This window comes from Bison bison, unplaced genomic scaffold (assembly GCF_000754665.1).
Source record: "Bison bison bison isolate TAMUID 2011002044 unplaced genomic scaffold, Bison_UMD1.0 scf7180017864066, whole genome shotgun sequence".
Taxonomy (NCBI): Eukaryota; Metazoa; Chordata; class Mammalia; order Artiodactyla; family Bovidae; genus Bison; species Bison bison.
This window is the reverse complement of record NW_011494638.1, coordinates 3,711,656-3,719,529: the sequence shown is the minus strand read 5'-3', so window position 1 is coordinate 3,719,529 and position 7,874 is coordinate 3,711,656. Positions and strand designations below refer to the sequence as shown.

The window sequence follows — 7,874 nt, the reverse complement described above, 5'->3', positions numbered from 1 at the left end:
GAACTGCAGCACAACAGGCTTCCTGTCCATCACCAACTCCCAGAGTCTACCCAAACCCATGTCCATTGAGTTGGTGATGCCATCCAACCATCTCATCCTCTGTTGTCCCCTTCTCCTCCTGTCCTCAATCCCTCCCAACATCAGAGTCTTTTCAAATGAGTCATCTCTTTGAATCAGGTGGCCAAAGTATTGGATCTTCAGCTTCAACGTCAGTCCTTCCAATGAACACCCAGGACTGATCTCTTTTAGGATGGACTGGCTGGGTCTCCTTGCAGTCCAAGGGACTCTCAAGAGTCTTCTCCAACACCACAGTTCAAAAGCATCAATTCTTCGGTGCTCAGCTTTTTTCACAGTCCAGCTCTCACATCCATACATGGCTACTGGAAAAACCATAGCCTTGACTAGACAGACCTTTGTTGGCAAAGTAATGGAATATTACTCAGCCATAAAAAGAAGCACATTTGAGTCAGTTCTGATGAGGTGGATGAACCTAGAACCTATTATACAGAGTAAAGTGAGTCAGAAAGAGAAAGATTAATATCGTATTCTAACACACATTACGGAATATAGAAAAATGGTACTGAAGAATTTATTTATAGGGCAGGAGTGGAGAAACAGAGAATAGACTTATGGACATGGGGAGAGGGGAGGGCAGGGTAAGATGTATGAAAAGAGTAATGTGGAAACTTACATTACCATATGTAAAATAGATAGCCAAGGGGAATTTGCTGTATGGCTCAGGTAACTCGAAACAGGGAGCTCTGTATCAACCTAGAGGGGTGTGATGGGGAAGGAAATGAAAGGGAGGGGATATGTGTATACCTATGGCTGATTCATGTTGAGGTTTGATAGAAAACAACAAAATTCTGTAAAGCAATTATCCTTCAATAAAAAATAAAAGAATTCTCCAAAGTTACTGATTGGTGACTTAGAACCATGGAAACAGCAAGAAGTATTGGAGCATGACTGCAGGCCACCATATCTTGGTACTTAGGACTCCCCAAGGAGAGGTGAGGCACTAGCAACTGGTACATTCCTTGACCAGTTGAGACTCCAGATCCTCTGGCTGCTGTGCAGTGTCAGAATCACCAGTGTAAATCCTGTGTTCAGGTTCTCACCAACTGAAGTATTTCCTTTTTAGTGAAAGAATATTTTAAATGTAATTTACACAAGAAAATTATATTTTCTTAGATTAGGGAATAGTTCCTGAACTTATGAGTTGTCATTTCAGATTGTGTATTCATAACTTTTGGGCTTCCTTGGTGGTTCAGCAGTAAAGAATTCGCTTGCAGTGCAGGAGACAAGAATTCGATCCCTGGGTCAGGAAGAGCCCCTAGAGAAGAAAATGGCAACCCACTCCAATATTCTTGCCTGGGAAATCTGATAGATAGAAGAGCCTGGTGGCTCCAGTCCATGGGGTCTCAAAGAGTCAGACATGACTGAATGACAACAATCATTCACAATTTTTAGTTGGTTTTAAAATCAAAATGTGTTAAGTATTTCATTCATTGCAACTTCCATTCTTTGTAACACGTATTAAGTTATTTCATTCATCGCAACTCAAGAAGCATGAATAGCATGTTAGTTTAATATTATAGTCATACATTTCCATGGTGGAAACATGAATGTGTTGCTTTCTGTTGTTCTTCAAATAAAACTTTGAAGAACATTATCCTCTTAGCATTTTTTTTTCCTCTTAGCCTTTCTGATCCTTTTTCTCTGACTATAAATCATAGAAGCAAATGCTTAAGTAGACAGGTGAAGAAGAGGAAATCACAAATAAAATAGGCACTTACATTTATTGTGTTTGCGAGGTTGTTTTTGAGGATGGTGCATGTTTCTTGAGACCTTGTTTCTTGCCTGTTTTATAGAGCTCTGGCCTCTTAACAGCACTGCTTTAATGACTTCTTGTGAGGCTCTCGGTTTATGTTAGCACTGACTATGGAGGGAAGAAAGAGGTCAGGTTTCACAAGGAGGCTGTGGACTTGTAAAATCATACCCAACTGGCAGAAATGAAGTCTACTTTAAGGAGAAAGCGAGATTTTCATAACACAAGATATTTTGCCATATAAATAAGTGCACGATGTTTTGATGATGCCTAAAACAGTTTGTCAAACGTGGGTGTTCTGGGGGGGAGGGGGATTCTAACACTCATTTTAAAGGATCTATTCATTTACTCAGTTTAATACCACAGTTAAAAAGTTAAAATAGAAAAATATTTGCTGAGAAAGTTTGACTATCATGATATATGATATTTGTGCATGCTTTTCTGAAGTTTCTAAGTTTTGATTCAAATTTTCATGTAATTTATCTTTTTGTTGAAAAGTAATTTTTATTCAGATGTTCTTTTTCTTATTGTTTTTCACATTGAAGGCACTGACTAGGGAGGGAATCAAACATCCATATAGATGATAGCTACCCAAAGAATGATAAGGTCAAAGTACTAAAAAGGCAGATAAAAATTAAGAATGAGGGATCTTTCTTTTGGCTGCACTGCATGTCATGCAGAATCTTAGTTTCCTGACCAGGAATTGAAAGTTTACCCCCCTGCAGGAGAAGCTCAGAGTTTTAACCACTGGGCTTCAATGGAAGTTCCAGGATGAACGATTTTATAAGTCAGTGGAGCAGTGGTAGAAAATTTATGCAAATTCCTCTTTCAATCCATTCAGCATAAAACTTAGTCATGTCTGACTCTTTGTGACTCCATGGACTATAGCGCACCAGGCTCCTCTGTCCATGGAGTTCTCCAGGCAAGAATACAGGAGTGGGTTGCCATTTCCTCATCCAGGGAATCTTCCTGACCCAGGGGTTGAACTCAGCTCTCTCACAGTGCAGGCAGTTTCTTTACTGTTGGAGTCACACATACAAAGTTTATTTTTAAATATAATTACTTTTTAAAAATTATATAATTTTGTAGGAAAAAATAAAAGTACATAATTTATAGAGATCCTCTTATAATCTAGCCCTTAGTATTTCATCATTGAAGTAGGGGATTTTATGTTCTTTAAATAATTTGTCTATCACATTAAAAATGAGAAAATTATTTCTATTTCTCTACACTTTATATATACCTTTATGTGAAAACTACATAGTCTGGCTTAGTAGGAAAAAAGAAAAAAATTAAATCTTAGAATATCTCTACCTTTGTTAGGGCTTTAAAATTTATTTTATTGTATAACATTCTGGAAGCAAAACTAGTGTATTCATAGCAAGATATCCTCTGTCCTATGCTTTCATAATACTCCATAATTTTCCTTCGTAATATTTATCACAGTTTAAAATTGCTATATACTTGAATAGTATATAGACAAAAGTCCGTCTAGTCAAAGCTATGGTTTTTCCAGTAGTCATATATGGATGTGAGAGTTGGACCATAAAGAAGGCTAAGTGCCGAAAAATTGATGCTTTTGAACTGTGGTGTTGGAGAAGACTCTTCAGAGTCCCTTGGACTGCAAGGCGATCCAACCAGTCCATCCTAAAGGAAATCAGTCCTGAATATTCATTGGAAGGACTGATGCTGAAGTTGAAGCTCCAATACATTGGCCATCTGATGCAAAGAACTGACTCATTAGAAAAGACCCTCATGCTGGGAAAGAATTGAAGGCAGAAGAAGGGGATGACAGAGAATGAGATGGTTGGGTGCCATCACCGACTTGATGGACAGGAGTTTGAGCATGCTCCAGGAGTTGGTGATGGACAGGGAAGCCTGCCATGCTGCAGTCCATGGGGTTGCAAAGAGTCGGACCCGACTGAGAGACTGAGCTGAAGTAAACTGCATGGTAATTTTAGTTAAATCTTTCTCCATTGCTAGACAAAGATCCCTGAGGGTAGAGCCTTAGTTTTGTTTATCATTGGATCCTTGACATGTTGAACATGCTAGGCACAGAATAAACAAGTGTTGATGAATGAATGAATGAATTTAGAAAAGATTCGGTTCAGTTGCTCAGTCGTGACCGAATCTTTGTGACCCCATGAATTGCAGCACGCCAGGCCTCCCTGTCCATCACCAACTCCTGGAGTTTACTCAAACTCCTGTCCATTGAGTCTGTGATGCCATCCAGCCATCTCATCCTCTGTCGTCCCCTTCTCCTCCTGCCCCCAATCCATCCCAGCATCAGGGTCTTTTCCAGTGAGTCAACTCTTTGCATGAGATGCCCTAAGTATTGGAGTTTCAGCTTTAGCATCCGTACTTCCAATGAACACCCAGGACTGATCGCCTTTAGAAGAATGTACTGGTTGGATCTCCTTGCAGTCCAAGGAACTCTCAAGAGTCTTCTCCAATACCACACACAGTTCAAAAGCATCAATTCTTTGGCACTCAGCTTTCTTTATGGTCCACCTCTCACATCCATAAATGACTACTGAGAAAACCATAGGTTTGACTAGATGGACCTTTGTTGGTAAAGTAATGTCTGCTATTTAATATGCTGTCTAGGTTGGTCATAGCTTTTCTTCCAAGGATCAAGTGTCTTTTAATTTCATGGCTGCAATCACCATCTGCAGTGATTTTGGATCCAAAGAAAATAAAGTCTCTTACTGTTTTCATTGTTTACCCATCTATTTCCCATGAAATGATGGGACCAGATGGCATGATCTTAGTTTTCTGAATGTTGAGTTTTAAGCCAATTTTTTCACTCTCCTCTTTCACTTTTATCAAAAGGCTGTTCACTTTCTGCCATAAGGGTGGTGTCATCTGCATATCTGAGGTTATTGATTTCTCCCAGCAGTCTTGATTCCAGCTTGTGCTTCATCCAGCCCAGTGTTTCTCATGATGTACTCTGCATATAAGTTAAATAAGCAGGGTGACGGTACATAGCCTTGATGTACTCCTTTTCCTATTTGGAACCAATCTGTTGTTCCATGTCTGGTTCTAACTGTTGCTTCTTGACCTGCATACAAATTTCTCAGGAGTCAAGTAAGGTGGTCTGGTATTCCCATCTCTTAAAGAATTTTCCACAGTTTGTTGTGATCCACACAGTCAAAGGCTTTGGCATATCAATAAAGCAGAAGTAGATGTTTTTCTGAAACTCTCTTGCTTTTTTGGTGATCCAGTGGATGTTGGTAATTTGATCTGGTTCCTCTGCCATTTCTAAATCCAACTTGAACATCTGGAAGTTCATGATTTATGTACTGTTGAAGCCTGGCTTGAAGAATTTTGAGCATTATTTTGCTAGCATGTGAGACGAGTGTAATTGTGCTGTAGTTTGAGCATTCTTTGGCATTGCCTTTCTCTGGGATTGGAATGAAAACTGACCTTTTCCAGGCCTGTGGCCACTGCCGAGTTTTCCAGATTTGCTGGCATATTGAATGGAGCACTTTCACAGCATCATCTTTTAGGATTTGAAATATCTCAACTGCAATTCCATCACCTTCACTAGCTTTGTTTGTAGTGATGCTTCGTAAGGCCCACTTGTCTTCACATTCCAGGATATATGACTCTAGGTGAGTATTCATACCATTGTGGTTATCTGGGTCTTAAGATCTTTTTTGTATAATTCTTCTATGTATTCTTGCCACCTTTTGTTAATATCTTTTGCTTCTGTTAGGTCCATACTGTTTCTGTCGTTTATTGTGCGCATCTTTGCATGGAATGTTCCCTTGGTATCTGTAGTTTCTTGAAGAGATCTTTAGTCTTTCCCATTCTGTTTTTTTCCTCTTTTTTTTTTTTTTTTGCACTGATTGCTAATAAAGGCTTTCTTATCTCTCCTTGCTGTTCTTCAGAACTCTTCATTCAGATGGGTATATTTTTCCTTTTCTCCTTTGCCTTTAGCCTCTCTCTTTCTCAGCTGCTTGTAAGGCTTCCTTACACAACCATTTTGCCTTTGTTTTTCTTGGGGATGGTCTTGATCACTGCCTCCTGTACAATGTTACGAACCTCTGTCTATAGTTCTTCAGGCACTCCCTCCATCAGATCTAATCCCTTGAATCTGTTTGTCACTTCCACTGTATAATCATAAGGGATTTGATTAGGTCATGCTTGGATGGTCTAGTGGTTTTCCCTACTTTCTTCAATTTAATCTAAATTTTGCAATAAGGAGTTCATGATCTGAGCCACAGTCAGCTCCCAGTCTTGTTTTTGCTGGTGGTATAGAGCTTCTCCATCTTCAGCTGCAAAGAACATAATCAATCTGATACCACTATTGGCCATGTGTAGAGTCATCTCTTGTGTTGTTGGAAGAGGGTGTTTGCTATGACCAGTGTGTTCTCTTGGCAAAACTGTTAGCCTTAGGCCTACTTTATTTTGTACTCTTAAGGCCAAACTTGCCTGTTACTCCAGGTATCTCTTGACTTCCTACTTTTGCATTCCAGTCTCCTATAATGGAAAGGACATCTTTTGTTTGGTGTTAGTTCTAGAAGATTTTCTAGGTCATCATAGAACCATTCAACTTCAGCTTCTTCGGCCTTAGTGGTTTGGTATAGACTTGGATTACTGTGATATTGAATTGTTTGCCTTGGAAATAAACCGAGATCATTATGTCATTTTTGAGATTGCCCCAAAGTATTGCATTTCAGACTCTTTTGTTGACTATGATGGCTACTCCATTTTTTCTAAGGGATTCTTGCCCACAGTAGTACATATAATGATCATTTGAGTTACATTCACCCATTCCAGTCCATTTTAGTTCACTGATTCCTAGAATGTCAACGTTCACTCTTGCCCCCTTTTGTTTGACCACTTCCAATTTACCTTGATTCATGGACCTCACATTCCAGGTTCCTACACAATACTGTTCTTTACAGCATTGGACTTTACTTCCAACCCCCATCATATCCACAACTAGGCATTGTTTTTGCTTTGGCTCCATCTCTTCATTCTTTCTGGAGTTCTTTCTCCACTCTTCTCTAGTAGCCTATTGGGCACTTACTGAGTGGGGGAGTTCATCTTTCAGTGTCATATCTTTTGGCCTTTTTATACTGTTCATAGGGTTCTCAAGGCAACAATACTGAAGTGGTTTGCCATTCCCTTCTCCGGTGAACCACGTTTTGTCAAAACTCTCCACCATGACCCATCTGCCTTGGGGTAGAATTAGAGAACATTTTAAAATTTTCAGTTTAATTCAACAGGTATTGTTTTAGTGCCAAGTCTGTACCATTCACTGGCTTAAGGGATCCTGCAAAGTTATGACCCACTACTTGTCCTTATTGAGCTCAGAATGTGGAATGGGAGACGGTCTTGTGAATATGTGACTATAATACTGTGGGATAAAAGTAGCAATAAAGGTCTTCATTCTACAGGAGTCTTATAGAAGAAAAAAATCAGGAACAGCTTCCCAAAGGGTAAGACAAGAGAACTAGGTTTTAAATGATAACAGGATTTCATCAGGTGGACAAAGGGATCTACAATATTTGAAAGAGAAGGAAAGCGTGTATATTGTTCAGAGATGTGAAATACAGTATATTCAGAGAATCATAAATAGTTCAGTGTCTGTGAGACATAATTTCAAGTGGTTGAATGCAAAGTGATAGAGTTTTATAGGGACTAAATAATTCATCAGTAACACAAATCAAATTTGTTTTTTATGACCATCACTCTCGAAGGTAACTCTGATATCAGGACAGATCTCACCTAAAGACACTCCTTTAAGACTTCCAGGCAGTTGGTGATAAGGACCTGAATCACAGAGAGAGTCCAGTGTTCTTGAATTGTGATCCTTAAACATTTTAGTCTCACTCTTTATATGCTTAAATCTTGAGGACTCCAAAGAGCTTTTGTTTAGGTAGGTTATATTTAATAATACTTTATTATTAGAAATTAAAACTGAGTTTGTCATATATAGCTTTTATTATGTTGAGGTATGTTCCTTCTATTCCTGCTTTCTGGAGAATTTTTATCATAAATGGATGTTGAATTTTGTCAAAGGCTTTCTCTGCAT

The 7,874-nt window shown here is 39.0% G+C and overlaps 1 protein-coding gene across 1 annotated transcript in view; it reads left to right on the top strand.

Annotated features, from left to right (window-relative positions):
• The window catches only part of PRTG (protogenin), a 167,221-nt gene that overhangs the window by 81,547 nt on the left and 77,800 nt on the right, over positions 1 to 7,874 (top strand). The gene's annotated exons all lie outside the window — the stretch shown is intronic.